This window comes from Ambystoma mexicanum, chromosome 12 (genome assembly GCF_040938575.1).
Source record: "Ambystoma mexicanum isolate Mex_15411 chromosome 12, UKY_AmexF1_1, whole genome shotgun sequence".
NCBI lineage: Eukaryota > Metazoa > Chordata > Amphibia > Caudata > Ambystomatidae > Ambystoma > Ambystoma mexicanum.
In genome coordinates, this window is record NC_090936.1 from 315,599,215 (window position 1) to 315,618,104 (window position 18,890).

Below are 18,890 nucleotides of genomic sequence, written 5' to 3' on the forward strand. Positions count from 1 at the left end.
CATCTCTACTCTTGGCAAAGACCCGACGTGCATCCACCACCAGGAACAACTGCCCCCGCCGGAGCTGTCTCTCCACAAACAAGGTACCATGTCCGCCTGGCTTCCCTTTCTGCCGGATAGAGTGAGGTGTCTTAATCCTCGCCTTTCCATTGGGTCGCCTCCAAGCTTTCTTTAACTTGTTCTGAACTGGTCCAATCTTTCCATAACAATTTGCGATAAAGACTCGAAGCGCATTTCCACTAAGATACTTTTTGGGACACATCGCCTTGCCTCTCTCCGAGTGGGCCTGGCCTCTGAACTTTGGAATCTACAGTGGTCCCTGTATTCTTGCCTTGCATTTGTTCTTAAAAATATTGGTATCGAGTTGATTTCTTAACCCGCCTTTTCTCTCCCGTCCTAACGAATACTAGAGTGCCATCTAGGTTAAAGCATACACCTCTGTCTGCAAATAAGTGATGCCGTTGAACCTAGACTTGTCGAACTATTGTTAGGGGGATTGATATTTTCTTCGTATAGTAATTGTGATTGAAATCGTTTGCCATATTGAGTGCCAGAGTGTTTTCTATAGATGTGTTCTTATAAATAAATAACTATATATCGTTACACCGAAGCCTTGTTGCGTGTTTGCTTGTCTTACGGTGTAGATTGCCCTATTTTGTATACTCCACATACTGCCTAACTCTTCTTGAGGGAAGTCTGACTGCTCAGCCACAGCTACCAAGTGAATCTGTGTGGTACAGACTGCTACCAAGTGGGTTTACGGCGAAACACCTGTAGTCCTAAATCTTTTGCAGTGGTCCCAGAGGGAACTGCACAGGTTTCCGCCTAACACAAGGGAGAACTCAGGGGTCGCAACTGCGACCCCTGCCGACCCCTAAATGACGTCGATGGGAACGATTATGGGAAATGCAAGGATACAACATGTGGTAACTCTAAAAGCAGTCACAGAGAAAGGTATGCGTAGGCTCAGACAAACTAGGAGCACAACATGCAAAAATCACATTTGCATTAAACTACTAACTAGCCAAGGATGTGGACGTATTTTCCTTTTGAAAGCTGCCACTGTGCAAATGTCCCACTTAACACAGTAACAGCCCATTATCCCCAACACGTTTGGACCAATGATTGCCAAAGATTTTCATGTAATGAACATAATGCATTGTAAGTGATTTCAATCTGGCATATACCCAAGTCACGCCCAACATGTAGTGCACAATTGAGACCCTTATTTATTTTAATCTATAAGTTCAATATTCTGAACGATATACCACTCGTATCACACCCTTCTACTGAGACCCCCCCGGTCATACTGAACTAGGGATCAGGCTAGTTTGCAAAGGTAAATATTTATTTATGTATTTAAAATTTGAATCACAATATCTTTTAATAGGTAAACAACAATCACCAATGGGGTGACAGAACACTGAATGATATCTTTAATGCACTATGAATCAAGTAATGAGCACAAAAATAAATGCAGCACAGAACAGAATACTTTTATGTTGGTTTGGAATAGATAGCACTTTTGTTAGAGGTTCTCCCTGCACCACCCTCAACCACCCATTAGGCAATGTAAAGAGATGGGAGGAGAGAGCAGGTATTCAGGAATAGCACAAATCAAACAGAATATCAGTCCCACCTTCCCCCTTCAAACATAAGAGAAAAACGGAATTGACTTTTCAGCTGTCAGAATTGCTTTGAAATTGTCTTTAGAATTGACTGAGAAAAAGCACCAAATGTGGTCAAAAATACTTAATTTGTAATAAATTCCTATGGGAGCCACTTTGAACAGTTGCAAACAATCACAAGCAATGATTTAGTCAGAAGAAAATGTTTGAAATCTTAAAGTCCAAGTCAGAAACAAATGAAAGCTATTTCACATGTGTAAAATGTCTCAGAATGTAAAATTGTGGCAAACTTTTCCTTATGCAATTTTCACAATGTGGTTTTGGGTTCTATGGATAGCTAAGGATGTTAGGTACAAGTAGGAGTTGAAATTCTGTTTCTATCATAAAAACTGAGTGAGTTATAGAGGTCTTAGTCACGGTTGTTTTTGTAAAATAGGCGCGAGAATGGAAAACAGAAATGCACTTTGAAAATGAAAGCTGGGTTGAGTACAATAGATTATGATTACAAAAAGGAGAATGCCACAACAGGAAGGTCATTCACGGCCACTCATAACAATTCATGGGTGATACTCGACTTTCCGTTTGGTTTGGGAATTACTTTTCTTAATCGATCAATAAGAAGTTAGGGTTTAATAACACAGATGAGAAAAGAGTCAGCAAAAAGATAGTTCTAACAGTACTATGGTTCTGAATTAAAAATGGGATGGGTTTGAGATTGGGATAAGACAATGCAAATATACTACGGGTCACAGTTCTTCCTATTAATACTCACAGAATAAGTTATTAAATTGGACCGTCGGTTCTGGTGATTGATTGGACCTGGTCTAATAAGAACAGCACAACAGGCACGGTACTGGATCAGCTGTGCCAGTCACCGGATTTTGCACAGGATCGGTCCTTCTTATTTGTGGATATTTCAATCAGCTGGATAGCGAGTTCCTCAGGCAAGCCTAATGGTGGCAAGCCAGAGAATTTCAGGATACTAATTCAAAAGGCCTTCTCACACCACAATGCTTCCCTGGGTGGTGAGAATAGATTTGAGGATTTGGGCCTTGCTGAAAATCAGTAGTTCTCTAATGCTGCAAGAGTCTTGGTATCTGGATCTGGAAGGAAGTTAAAGGCTGGATATAGAATGCTGGATCAGAGTGCTTCGCTGGAATCAGGAAAGTGAGTGAATCAGTGAGTCCCTATGTGTTGTCAGCTGTCTCTATTTATGCTTTAAAATGACATCACAAAGTGGGTGTATGGGCCGGCTTAGCTAAGCTTGCCCCTGTGAGCTGGGATTGGATCAAAACTTCATCTCTGCCCTGCATTTAAATGATTGGATCCAGGCCGGATGATGTTACAGTTTATGGTTATCTTTACAGTCCCTAGAGACCTCCCTTTAGGCACTGGTCTCAAAATCAGATTTACACTAAATACACATTTCTACATTGGTCACCTTTACACAAATCACACACAAGGATTCCACATTTTATGTATCATCTGTTCCTCAAAATCCTGCAGCTGTGGAATCTTGATTCAGCTTTCTACTGAATTTAGTCCTTTTTTTATGAACACAATTTCCAAACTTTATGCAAATTTCCACAAATGTGTGTGTTTACCATAGGAATGTGTGTGTCACTTTTCACAATTCTAGGATTAATACATTTCACATAAAACCACATATATTGCCATTTCTGTCCAGAACATGTCACACAGTTCTGCCACCTCTTAAAATGTGCAGCCAAAAATTAGACTAACAGATATGTCCTTGGTATATTTTTCACCACTTTGAATAACAAGTTATGAGTCTTTAAAACATGTTCTTTCTTCATGCTTAACAGCAAATGATGGCTTGGCTCCAACCCTTGTGTCTCTCCTTGCAGTCACAGAGCATCGCCATCCCATGGTGAGTTCCTTGCAGGAGCAGTTTACAACCCTTTCACACCTCAGTTTCCTGGGCTGAAGGGCCTGCTATTGTTCCTTCTCTTTCTGTAGACAAAGGTTTGGGGTTAACCCACAATTCGCATCTCCATGTGAGTTTCAGCTGAGAGAATTTCCCTCCCCCTGGGAGAACCTGTTTGTCCACTTCAAAGGGTTGCAGCTCAGCCAAGCTAATTTATTATTAATTAAAGATTTAGGAAAAACCAAACATGTTGCATCAAACATAAATAGATTACTTTCTTAGTTTTAACTCTGTGGGATAAAAAGCAACTGAGATCTGTATTCTTTTTGGCCACAATACTTTTTATGATTGCTGATCCGGCAGACTTTCTAGTTTAGATCACTTTAAAGTTTCATCAGTAATCAGCTGACAGCTGTCATTCAGGTAGCTCAGGGTACTGCACTCATATTCTGACAGGGCTGTCAGTTTGCAGACAATCCAGTTTGTCTGATGAAATGTTTTGCTCTTCACATTAGGTTTTGTATGTTTGCAATGCTTCCTAAGATTACATGAATTTTAGTGCCGAGCAAGATTTTGGATGTTGAGAAGTGTTGTATTATATGCATTTTGGAGTTTTTAGCAACCTTGCAAATATCATGTATTGGCACATTTTGGGAGTTTCATTTGTGAAGTGCTGCTTCTCTCTCTGCACTCTTTGCTGGTCATGGAGCCCACTGGTACATTTTCTGCAGGGTGTGCGCTATTCCACCACACATGCACCATGGGTGGCAGGTTGTGCATCCCTCTCTTTGTGTGCTGAAGCACATGGTTTTTGTAGGTTTTTGGCGTGCACAGGAGTTTTGCTGCCATTGTTGCAGTTTCGTGTGCCATAAGTATTAGAGTGATACTGCATAGCTCAGCAAAGTGGGTCAATACACCCCACAGCATGAATAAGACATGTTTAGATTTCATTGGATACAGCTTATTTATTGAGAAACAAAGTGATGGCCGATTAATAAATGTTCAGATGTGAAGAATACATTCACTCAGGCGAAATTCAGGGGAGGTAGAACAGGCAGAGAAAGTGAGAGGTTTTGAAAGAGAAAGATTGGCTATCATGCCGATTTTAGAAGCTCTTCCACCAGCAGTATAATTATTTGTGATGCTCTCTGAATGAAAAGCTGAGGAGGGGGTGTATGAGAAAATTGCTAGATCTAACTGGACTGCTGAAGACGAGGGAGACGGAGGACCTGGAGGGCTGATGCCACCTACTAATTTGACTCATGACCCCGCACCGTATGTGGCCTACCACGGGACATTTCCTGCAGGTGCAGGTCCCTGTGAGCAGCACGACCCCCTGGGATTTCCTCACAGGGTGATCGTTAACAGTGACTCGAACATTATCCATGGACTACTGGCGAATTGCAAACATGACAGCCCGAATGCACTCCTTCAGTTTGTTCCACCACATCTTGAACTCTTTGATAGGCCAGAGTTGGTGGAGACGGCCACAGCCTTGTCATTGATAGCTGACCAGAGCTGGATACACTTCAGGGTTGAGAGTTGAGACACGAGGTGGCCAATCAGCCATAATGACTCTTTGACAACTTCCTATGCAATGACCCCCAGGTCCCAGAATTTCAAAGGCAGCCGTCTCCACCAGTGCCTCGCCCTTCAACGCTGCTTCATCTTGGCTTTCATCTTGGCTGGGTGGCCGTGGGATGTGGGACATTTTGAAATGGTCTGTAAATGTCAAAATGACCACCGGAACAGTCCCAGTTTAGTGTGCAAGTGGTAACATAATTCCACATGCATACACTAGTTTGCCATTATCGCATGTCTATGTTAATCATTTTCTTCATATTGCAAATACAGCATCTGAACCCCCTGTGGTAACCCCGTAATTGTGTAGAGACCCTTACATCTCTTCAGGTAGAAACAATCATTACCAGAGGCAGAAATGTTAACTGAAAATGCGATGAAGTCTTAATGAGGACTTTAATGGTCAAGGTGAATGTATCTGGTGAACTAGTTCTACTGGCGTGCCTGCTATTACATGAATTGTATGCTATTGGGTTGGTGTGCTGCCATAGCTTTTTTTTTTACCACGTGCCCCCTTCCAATTGAAATCATTACGCTGTCTCGTTAATTGAGCCATCTTTGTATTTTACAGTGTGTCATGTTAAAGTGTGTTCAAGAATTATAATGCGAAATTTCTACAACTGAGCAATTTCTGCACTCAGAAACTTTGAACACAAACGTATTGGCACTGAAGTAAAGTGTTATCAAAATAAGGGTGATGGCATCTTTTGGAGACAATGGAAATATGCGTTTTTTGGGTGATGACACATTTATCCGGAAATAGTTTAATAGTTGCATACTCACCAATAATAGAGAGCTGAAAATCTATGCGTATCACAGCGCTGAGGGTCAGCAAAGACCAGAGCTTTAGCAAAAAGAGAAGTTATGGTATTGACTGTTCCCAAAATACATACATTAAATGCACCATGTATTCACCATCTTGCTGGTGCAGCATTGAATGCGTAATTAATAGGCGCGATGTGCATTGTAGGTTATCTGCATGTACTGCAGTGGTGTGAGACACACGAACTGTATTGCCATTCAAGTTCCAGTTTATTTAATTTGCACTTTGAAACAAGCTTTATATTTCACACGTTTGCTCTTGCTGTCCATTGAATTAATCTTCTCACTGACACGCCCCAGATGGTCCCCTGTAGTCGATCGTAACAGCTCTCAAAAAGCATCCGTAATGGCTTTGTAGGTTGAAGAACTGAACAATGGTGTGGAGGGTTTCCCAGAGCTATGTCAGTGATTAAAATTCATTCTAAACCTTCCATGTATCACCTCTTTTGTTTTACCCAAAAAACATGTGCCAGCTACTGGCTGGAGTAGCAACCACCTAATCATTGATGAAATCGTATATTCACTGGGGAACCACTCATTCTGGCTTCAAATGGGGAAGGGTCAGGGGGGAATGAGCTATTGACAGTAAGCAGTGTCTTTCACACCTCATCAGGGCTGTTGTGTGAACGGATGATGCAGACCTCTATATAAAGCTCTGCTACATTAATATGGATGCCCCCTGCTCTAACTTAAAAATGGAACCCTGCCTACGTGCTAACATGCCCCAGGGCACTCGGGAGATGCTCATCCTATTCTGTTTTTCTGTTCAACTTGCCATTTTTCTTTTCACATGATAAATATAGCACTGTAAATCCCACAATGAAAAGAAACATTGGAACTGGTTGAGCACCTCGCAGATTGCATAGGACATGTTGGCATGCATCGGCCAGTCATCTTTTTCAACCGTTTAAAATACTGTTTTCTTCGATAGGGATAGCATTGTGGAATCAGTTTGGGTGCTTTGACTACATTGTCATGTTTGCCTGAGGGAAATAACCCTTCGCTGTCCACGCATTACCACTAGCACTGTGGTCACTGCCCGCACCAGGGGGTCTGTGTACTTGTGGGAGTATATGAATGCACACAGTGTATTAGATCATTCTCTCAGCATAATGCATTGTTTGGAAATATAGATGTCTGCATATAATATACCATTGATACTTTGAATGTGGGACGGAACGTTGTCGTTTTTAACATCCATGGACACTATGGGCCTCATTACGACCCAGGCGGTAAGTTACCGCCTGGGTCGTACCCTTACCACCATGGTGTAAACTATGTTTACACCATGGTGGATGGCGGATTTACCGCCCCATTCCAAGGTGAGTGGGGCGGTAAATCCCCATTTCCCATTTTACCCTTCCCCATTCCCATTTTTGCCCCATAGGGCATAATGGGATTGGGGAAGGCGCTAATTACGCCACCGTAAATTACGGTGGCATAATTAGCACCATGGTCCCTTAGCGCCATGGATTTTAACGCCTGCAACAAGCAGGCGTTAATATCACCATGGCGCTAACGGAACTTGTAATCAGGCGTTAAGGGTCGGCGCCGTTTACGGCGCCGTTAACCCCTTAACGCCTGATTCGTAATGAGGCCCTATGTTGTGTGCTTGGCAGTACGTAACTTGCACTCGCACTGAGCAGCACGTCCAGCAGAATGGAGGTGCAAGCCCACATTCTCTAGTTCACACTTCCGTGGCCTTTTGGCATGCTTCTGTAGGCCCACTCAAGTTATCGGGCAGACATTCTGCCTGGTGTTCAATCTTCACCTCGCCGCAGCCTTCAGCATCAACATATAACCTTCCTCATGCTCTTGCTACCACTGCACCATCTACTGCTTGCACTACTGCTGCACAACCCCACCCACCATGTTTTCCAGGACAGTCATCTTCACATACCTACTGAAGCAAGCATTGGCAATGTCAAACGTTTGGGCTTTTGTGTAGGCATGGGAAAGGCACAGGCCAGGCACTGCTTTTATGACATTAACTGCTCATTGATGGTAGCAAGTGCAAAATGGTACCTGACAAATGCCTAATACTTATACACAATCCAAAACGGTTGGCTTTGCCAATTCATGTTTTCAACAGGGCTTCAGTGAGGGGCACGCATGGTGCTTAAAAATCGAGTAGCGGTACACCAGTGGCAGGTTTACAGCTACAATTCTGTCATTAACTCTCAGAAGACTGCTTTGAAAAAAACACTGTCGGGTATTTTAGTGCAAAGGATGATGGTAAGGCTTGCTTAAAGAGAGCTGAAAGAGTCCCCATGAGGAGGTGTTTTGGGCAGGGAGGAGCAGGAGCTGGGTGAGAATGGCCAAAGAGATTAGCATTGCCATGGGCAGTCATTGGGTGGGCAAATAACCAAAACAACAAGTACATTCTGTGTGTCCCTCCTATGCTATTTCCCCATATTTGTACTCTAATGCATTCGTAGCCCAGACTGAAAAGGAAGTGAGCTATGTTGTTACAGTACCTTTTTAGTTTTCATTTCCAGACTCATAATGAAAATGGGGGTAATAACGCAGCATCATATGTTTTTCGCCTTGCCACATGTTAAGTTGTACTTTGGGAGGGTGTGCTGAACAAGTACCAACATCAGCAAGGCCTGTTATGCTCGTCTAAGCATGTTGCAGATGCAAATGGTGATAATACCCACCTCGGAGGGCCAGTCTCGGTGGTAGGGATGCTGCAATCCCTCGTAAAACCCCTCGTTAAGCGCTATTCTATTAGCTCAGGCTGCAGGACTGCTACCGGCGTGGGCAACCCTCATTAGCACCGTAGATGGGTTGCTCAGCCAATCCGGCTGCTCTGAACGGAGGCTCTATTCACCAGTGCAAGATCACATTCGCAGCAGCTAATGAGCTGCGCACATCATTCCGCAACCAGCAGCAGCCCTATGCCTTGCCTCGGCCTCTACAGTACCCACGATTGCAAGTGTTTAAGCCTTTTTAACTTTTAAAAAATTGAAAAAGAGACGTATCTATGGCGCTAGCAATACTGCAGCTTTGGCTATCGTCTATTTTCCATTTTGTTTAATGGAAAAGGGACCATTTATTCCACAAATGCTCTGTGCCGAGAACCATACAACGCACGCCTGCACACAGAGGTTTTTGTGAGTGCTCTGCTTATTCATGGATCCAAATGCACGTTACAACCTGATCCGCAAATCAGACATGCCCCCACGGAAACCAAAAAATAAGAAATATCCCAACCTAAGCGCAACCCTCCGCGTCCACCCTTGACCCACGATCCAGCACCCCTACGAAAACGCACAAGCTACTTCATAACTAAAGGCTGTGCCCTTATGAAAACACGAGTACACCCTCATAAATAAAGGAGGCACCCCTGCAAAAATGCACAATCTTCCTCGTAACTCACAGCTGCGCCCCTACGAAAACGTGCAAGCTCTCTCGTAAGTCTAGGCGGCACCCCAGCAAAAACGAGCAACCTACATCATAACTCAAGACGCAGGCGCACCCTGGTAAGTCAAGGATGCACCCCTTGCAAAAATGTGAGATATCCCACGTAAATTAAGTCAAGACACCACCCACCAGCCCCCCTCAACTCAGCCACTACACCAGGCAGCACCCTCAATTCTAGACACCACCCACCTGCCCCCTCACCTCCGACACTACCCCAGGCATCACCCTCAAGTCCAGACACCACCCACAAGCCCCCCTCACCTCTGGCCCTACACCAGGCAGCACCCTGACAGTACTCGCCCCTCCCCACATCACCCTCACCTCTGACACTACGCCAGGCCGGACCCTGATAGTCTCCAACACAACCAGTCCAATGCATGGGTGCAACTCACCTGAACCTCTGTGGTCTGCTCCCAGCATGAAGCACACCTCCAAAATGTCCACTGCCAACACGATCAACAGGAAAGAATGAAGGTCAATCCTGGACTGGAGCATATGCTGTCATTCTGTCGCAGTTTATTATGCGGTCACTCTCAACTCACAGTTTCTTTCCCTCAAGCAAGGTGGCGCACAATAAAGCACTTTTTATTTCAGGTTAACTTTGGTGAGGCCTCCACTCCATCTCACACCCAACACCAACAAATACCCTGTGTCACCAATGGACTTGGAACCAGGTTGGTGAATAGTAAGAATATATATTTTTTTATTTTTATTTAAGGTTTGACAAAAACGCTAACAGCCAACATCAGCCACCAATACTGTGGGAACAGCCAAGATCACAACAATAACTTGGTTATATAAAACAACACAGGTGCACTTTTGAAACATGCAATAACAATGTACAACAAATTTAATTTCGATTTGACCAATGGAAAAGATTCGACAATACAATACAGGGTCCAGAGGAATGACTTAATTTGACAAAATACCTTTCAACCGGCAACCCCCACACTCCAGGGCTCAATTAAATATGACCCCTTTGATTTAAAGGCAATGTTCAGGGAGTGAGCAGAATGGAAAAATCGTTTTCACTACTTATGTAAAGAGGTGCTGTCTGGGAAGGGAATTCATTGGGAAAAATCGTTTTGGCTTGTTACTATAAATGTTACTATAAATGCAATATTAGGGAAAGGAATACAATGGGAAGAATCGCTTATCCACTTTTATTTAAAAAGCAAGGTTGGGAAAAAGGGACTCAAATGGCAATCATTTTTCAACACACATGAAAATAAAGGGCAGGACTTGGTAATTTGGGGTCAGAGAAAAATGGGAACAAAAGGGGAAATTTTGTTTTGTAAAACACATACATATTAGATGCAATATTTAGTAATTCTGATTTAAAATGAATGAGGAATTTCGTTTTGCACCCTACACACTGACTTGAAAGGTGGTGTTTTGTGGATTACTTCTTTTTGGGATTATAGACCCCCCGCCCCCTTTCTATGTGGAAGCCAAAGATTTCAGAAACAGTCAACCAAGTCTTTATGGGCTATACTGGCTCTAACCCACTGGGCATGAGGTTTGTTAGTTTTGAATTCTAATAAAACTCATCCCGTGATTTTCTGTACAGGAATTAATTGATTTACTTTAATCATATGTGCTAATGATCTACACAGGGTCCCCCCCACACACAATTTAATGGAAAGGATTAAGGCAGGCTGTCCCTAACACAATCCAATTTCAACAGAGGGGTGGTTTTCTATGGGGAAATGATTTGAATGAGATTTAATACATTGTGCGAAGGGCCTATCCAGTTCCCCCCTTGACCCACTAATGGAAAGGATAAAGGCAGGTGGCTCCCCACACAATTGGTGGCATTGGGATATCTACTTACATGGGAGCTCTCTACTCTTTTCTCAGGAAGCCTGTCAGATTTTTAGGACCCTCTTTTTGTAGGCAGCTCACACCAGGTGTCTCACACAGCAAGGTCCCTCCAGACATGCCTATCTCAGATGTCTGGGGTTGCATGTGTTTCCTTGCAGAGGGGACCTGGCTTAGCAGATTGGGCTGGGCTGCTACAATTGGTGACAGTACCTGACTGATTTGCATATGGGTGGACCCATTTTGCAATGGCACAGATGGGCTAAACAACGGTGGTGTGGAAGGTTACCCAGAGTAATGCCAGTGGTTCAGATTCATGCAAAACCTTCCACCCATCACTTTTGTGGTTATAGTTTGCCTCACTATGTGAGAGAGGGTATGCCCAGATATGGGCCCCTTGCTCGCTGCGCCATAGGGAACCAAACTACACCTCACTGAGGAGGCCCAATGAGGCCGAAACATGTCTGGGGTTGCTTGTGTTTCCATGCAGAGGGGACCTGGCTTAGCAGGTCGGGCTGATCTGCTACCATTGGTGGCAGTACCTGACTGATTTGCATATGGGTGGACCCATTTTGCAATGGCACAGACGGGCTAAACAATGGTGGTGTGGAAGGTTGCCCAGAGTAATGCCAGTGGTTCAGATTCATGCAAAACCTTCCACCCATCACTTTTGTGGTTATAGTTTGCCTCACTGTGTGAGAGAGGGTATGCCCAGATATCGTCCCTTGCTCGCTGCGCCATAGGGAACCAAGCTGCACTTCACTGAGGAGGTCCAACAAGGCCGAAACATGTCTGGGGTTGCTTGTGTTCCGTGCGTAGGGGGCCTATTTTAGCAGTTCGGGCTGGGCTGCTACCATGGTGGCAGTACATGACTGATCTGCATATGGCTGGATCCCTTTTGCAATCACTCAGATGGGCTAAAAAATGGTGGTGTGGAAGGTTGCCCAGAGCAATGGCAGTGGTTCAGATTTATTCAAAACCTTCCACCCATCACTTTTGTGGTTATGGTTTCTCTCTCAAATAGGGCTCCCAGGTTTCCAGGCAAGGTTTACACTGATGGCCTGGCTAGCTCTCCTTGCTTTTCTGCTAGTTGTTCCTCACTATAGTCTCGCAGCAGGCTATCTCCCGGAATAAAGTCTAAAAAGCCCTGTTCTGATGCAAACCTGCCCTCTTATAGCGTGGATGACACTGCAACATGGTCATAATTTCCACTGTCAGGCTTGGCTAGCCTGCTTCCTTCATCTCCCTCAAGATGCCCACAGGCTGTTGATAAGACCAGAAGTTGGGAGATATGCATAATGTAGGGTGAGGGAGGAGAATAGATTCATCATTTCAAAATGACAGGAGGTTTCTAAATCTTTTGTTTTGCTCTGAAAAATCTCATAATGTAATATCTCCTTTGGTCTTTCAGATAAACCCATGATATATATATATATATATATTCAGTGAAAAAACTTTGTTAAAGGGACGTTATGGTTAAGTTGCGCTACTAAAAACCTATGAAATTCAGTGAAAAAAACTTTGTTAAAGGGACGTTATGGTTCCAAGTAAAACCGAAAAACCCTTGAAATTCGCCAGTTATGGTAAGCTAAGCAACCATAACTCGCGACACCACCGTGCACTGCTAAGACTAACACCCAGGACATCAAAGATGACATCACAAATGTCATTGATGACATCACTGATGACATCACATGTGTATGTACTTTTCATGAAATATGTGTACAAGGGATTCTTATTATAATGTTGCGAAACAAGTGTCAAGGATCATTGCAATAAATATCATACCCTAATTAGTGCATTGAACGATGCATTGATATAAATAGCATTCTATTATGGGGTTCTATCTAGTACACTAAGCTACTGATACAGAAACATAACATGGTGTGCAGTGTACAAAATGAAGGTATAATATTCGTAATGTTAATATGTTAAATAATGAAATGATAATTGTTTTCTTAATAGATTTTTGTGTACTGTGAAATATGTATAAGTAGCTAATAAAACCCATGTATTACATAATTGCATTACTATAGACAAAACACAAAGAGACAAGAACACATACCAATATGGGTATATACAGGGAAAGTGAAGTTAGCAAAAAAGCACAAGTAGTAGCAGAAACAATTCATAACTTAACTGATTAGTTTCATGCAAATAAATGATTGCTCTGTTTCAAAGCTGCTATTTACCCTATGTATATGTATCACTTGATGTGATTGGGCCCTAAGGAAAGTAGTGTGAGTACAATGTATACAAATATGACCATATACAGGGAAAGTACAGCCATAAAAAAAAACAACAGAACTATCAGAAGGTGCTCATAAGTCTAGTGATTATCCTTATGCACAAAAAGGATTGCTGTCTTTCAAGCTTGTGTTTTCCCATATGTATATGTTTCATATGATGTGACTGTACTCTAAGGGAATTACTGTAAGAACCTACTAGAAGGATACATCTACAAATAAAATAAAATTCTTAGTTTCTGACTGTTACTGAAGAAAACCATGTGGCCTAGATATGTCAGCAAAAGAAATAATAGTGAGCCAGACATGTGATGTCATCAGTGATGTCATCAATGACATTTGTGATGTCATCTTTGATGTCCTGGGTGTTAGTCTTAGCAGTGCACGGTGGTGGCGCGAGTTATGGTTGCTTAGCTTACCATAACTGGCGAATTTCAAGGGTTTTTCAGTTTTATTTGGAACCATAACGTCCCTTTAACAAAGTTTTTTCACTGAATTTCATAGGTTTTTAGTAGCACAACTTAACCATAACGTCCCTTTAACAAAGTTTCTTCACTGAATTTCATAGTTTTTTAGTAGCACAACTTAACAATAATGACTTTGACTTTATATACATGTCATATGGAGCTGACTAGATCTCTTCTTATGAACTTGATGTCCGCGAACTTATTTAATGTTCGCGGACATGTTCGGAGAACAGTACCACCACCTAAAAACTCTGGGGAGGTATGTGTAATACTTATATCATAACATAGGAACATTTAACAAATTCACAAAGCAGCACACATACAAAGTATATGTAGTAATACTTAAAAAATGTTACCCATATATGTAACACACTAACCATTCATGTAAATACAATGGCCCTCATTACGACCCTGGCGGGAATCGAAATACGATGGCGGAAATGCAATACCGCCATCGAATAGCGCTCGGTGCGATTATGACCCGTCACCGCAAAGTACGATGCCATTAGCGACACCGCAGTGAACGCCAACGCTAACTGCACCAAGTACGCGCTCGCGCGCCATGCCAAACCGCAATTACCACCATGGCGCAACGGTACGCGAATTCTGACCCCAGCGGACATGCACCTAACGCCATCAAGCACGGCGGAAAGTACCATTCCGCCATGGTGAGAAGTACGGCATCGCGAACCAACCGTAAACGGCCCTACTGAGTGCCTGTACACCGCTCCCTGGCCACATTGTACAACTCCCCGTAGGTGCAATGAAGCCACACAATGCAACCAGTGAAATGTACAAGTCATCCATGCCTGCCAACGAACAAATGAATCTCAAGAGGGGCCAATGGGAGCTGCAGGGCACAGATGGCACGAATACAGAAGCCACACAAATGGACATGACCTCAGTCTCCCTCCAAGAAACGCACGCAAACACAGGCACCTGTGACCAGCCATATTCTGATAATCACATCATACCACCAATCCAACAGGCTGACCGGCATCTGTTACACAAAAGCCATTCCCCCGCCCCTGAGCATCACATCATCAAAACAGTCACATTGGCAGCCCTCATCCCTGACCTCACTGGGCTTCGTAGGCAAACGCGCCCAGCACAGTACCACGCAACTATACTCCGAAGCTGGAACCCAATGCAGATCTCCTCACAATACATCGCTCCACAAATAGGAATATGACACATCACCTGCAAAGAAGAACGCTACACGGTTCATATCAGAATAGGAATTTAATGCACAACAAATTCACCAAGCCCATACAGCCATCAGGCCATGAACTCCAAAATACATTTCACCATTGTGGGCTGCATCCGCAATAAATGACCAGCTACTTCTTGTGTGACGCCCTGTACCCTCATGGCACACAGGGGCTACATTCTCGTACGAAAAGGCAACATGGAAGCGCCTCGACCCGCAGGGCCGTCCCAATAGGGAGGCACTAGTCCAGCTGAAAGGCCGAAATGTCGCTCCTAGCCACTAGTACTGCGTAAGGGCATGTGGCCCATTGCCGATCGTCCCATAAGATCGTAATGCTGCTCCACTGATGAACACGAAGCAGCAGGTTTCGGGAGTAAAATCCATCTGCAGGAGTGGCATACAGATGGCAGTGGCAAAAGGGGGGGAGATACCTGTCACCCAAACGAAATGAAAAAGAATAGTATGGCCATCAGAACTACATTTGAATTACTCACTTCAATGATCACACCAAATCCACAGCCATATGCATGCTAGCCCACTCCAAAGGATCATCACCAACCAAAAACCACTAGCGAATCATAACTATCTATATCGAGGTGAAAACACTATCACAAACGCCTGCTTCCATACTCACATGACATGTGAAAATTCCATTGAGTCTGTGCGTAATGCAGCCTGCAAAATCCACTGTGCCCCAGCCCGTAATTCCAGTGTTGTGAAGCAACATGTAATTGGGAACGTCCGGCGTTATCGCCCACTTCGCTATTGCGCATCCCATACTATTCATATCAATCATTGCATCCACGCCATGGCCCCTGTTCCAAGGACATTGAACAATAGAACGTTATATTTGCAGTCAGACCTGTGGGCATCTCCTCGCCGCTAGCTGAAAACCGAAAGCGCCGTCCTTCGAATTCCTCATTTGCAACATCACGTCGAAAAGGCATCTGTGGCCGCTTGAAATCACAAATTAATCCATCTAGTGCGGCTGTGTGTGAAAATGGCAACTGCCTTCACTCACAAATGGGACGCCCCGCCCGTCGGTGAACCTCGGTGCAGTGTTGCATGAGGGTCCACCGTTACTCGAGTACTATGTTCCACTGACCCTTCACAAGTCTGTTCGCGACTGCAAAGATAGTATGTGAAACAATGGGACCAAAGCAGAATGAACATATCAACCAATGTTACACTGCCATCGGGTACAAATACATGATTGTAATGGCAAGATGCCATTCGTCGAATTGCAGCGTTGTGTGCGGGACGTGCTCGCCCAAAGGGGAGAGCAGCTTGCACAGGTGGAATGAATCACCACAGGTGGAGGCCATGCAGCCTGGAAACACATAAATTGCACACCCAACCCCCTCCCACAACCACACCCACTCCGAAATGCTACCGGCAGGACTAGCCATGTTGGCCCTGGGGGACCTGATAGCACTGCAAGTACTCCAACTTCAAGAAGAAGACGAACACCGACTACAACCGGCCGCACGGAGGAGACGCAGGAGGAGGAGGAGGAGGAGGGCAAGGCAGGGCCAGCAAGGGCCGCCAGCACAGCCACTACCACCACGCAGGCAGCCCGCAATCCCACGCCTCCGAGCACATCCGTTCAACCTCACTGATGAGCAGATCCACACCCTCTACCGTTTGGACCGGGACACCATAACCGCCATTGTGGACATGACACAGGCTGACCTTGCCAGCATGATAGATAGCCCAACCGCCATCCCACCCCTACTGAAGGTGGTGTCTGTACTCCACTTCCTGGCCACAGGCACCTACCAGCACACAGTCGGACAGTTGCATGGCATTTCACAGCCACAGTTCTCACGGACACTATTGCAAGTGCTCGATGCCCTCCTGCAGCACGCAGACGACTACATCTCTGTACCGCGCTCGGAGCAGGAAATTACGAACACAAAAGTGGGATTCCATGCACTTGGCGGCATACCGGGTTGCATTGGTGCCATCAACTGCACCCATGTGGAATTGGTCGTCCCACATGCCATGGAGGCCCAGTACCGCAACCGAAAACAATTTCATTCTCTGAATGTACAAATGGTGTGTGACTCCAACAGGATCATTACACATTGTTGTGCCCGATTCCCTGGATCAACCCATGATTCTATGGTCTTGAGGAACTCTACAATACCACGCTACATGGAGCGACACGCAGGGAACAGATCCTGGCTACTCGGTGAGTCTCATTTCAAGCATGATAGTGTGGGGTATGTGATGCGGCAATGACCTGGCAGGAAGGGGGGGGGTGCGTACGTAGCAATGGCATTCCTCAAAATACCTTCATTGTCCACATACAGGTGATGCCGGGTATCCACTGAAGAGATGGCTCCTTACACCAGTCCGCAACCCACGGGACCAGCATGAGGAGGACTACAACCATGCCCACTCACGTACCCGTGTAGTCATTGAACAGGCATTCGGCCTACTGAAGACTCGTTTCCGCTGCCTCAGCAGGTCTGGCGGGGCACTCCTGTACCGCCATGAGAAGGTTGCAAAGATGGTCATGGCATGTGTCATGCTACACAACATGTGCGTACGTAGAAATGTGCCCATGCCCCCTGACGCAGAACTGCAAGCACCTGAAGATGGTCATGATGAGGGTGGGGATGTGGCAGCACCTCAAGGAGTCTGCGAGGCACAGGAGGGCCGTGACATTCGTCAGCATATCATAGATGCATGCTTCTAGCACTCACGCCTGGTGGCTGATACATGGACACGGGACTTGTGGCACTGTGTGTGTCTGGAACATGCACAATATGGACTGTACGCCTATAATGGCCTCGTACACAAAGATCAATGTCCACGCATCTCATTGTATGATCGTTCATTGTTTATGGCATATGTGATATCATGTTAAACACCCTATCGACCCGCCACCCAAGTGAGCCCAACACACCCCCTCCACCCTCCTACCTCCCCCCCGAACACCAGTGTCCAAAGATGCTCATTGTCAGTGGGCAGTCGCTATTGCAAGCCCCCTCTCCGGGTATCAGGGGCACCCCTGCCTGTGGAGCGCAGGTTCCTCCCAGATCTACGTTGGGGGCTGCCCTGGACGGAACTTGCAACGGATGATGTCTCTGCCTGCTCACGTCCATGCATGTACCTAAGGGTTTGTGAGAGCTCAGTGAGCACACGGCGCACAGCGGCAAGTTCAGCACATACGTCTTTGGACGTCGCATGCAGTTCCCCCCTCAGGCTCTCGGTGCTTCTCTCCATTTGTGCCCTTAGTGTCTCTGTGCTTCTCTCCATTTCTGCCCTAAGTGTCTCAGTTGATGTTTCTATGGCTGCCTTAGTACCCCCACATTCATCAGCATGGTCCTTGAGGAGCGTGGCCAGTTGCTGCTGTTGCACGATCACCTGGTCGAGGGACTGTTGCCTCTGCTGTGCCATGGCCATTTGCGGTGGTGTCACAGAGGGGCTGGTCACCTGATGTTGCCTTGCCACAGGGCTTGTGGGGGATGGCCAGTCGTCGTCTTGTGGGTGCCCCTGCGTGGTATCCTCATGGTGTACGGGATGAAACAGACAGGGGGATTGAGACAGGTCATGGATGGATCTAACTTCGACATCCCCGTTTTCTGTGTTGGAGCATGCTGCCATTAATGCAGTGTCACCTATGGTGCTGCTGCCACCAGAAGCAATGCCTACTGTGGCATCCATTGGGGGGACCTGTGGTAGTGCTGTTGTGGGCATGCTGGCTGCTGGGGTGCCTTTTGGAGTTCCCTCCTGTGTGCTGCCACTCGATTTGTGCTGCTGCCGTGTCTTGATGCGTGCAGCTGAGGTGGA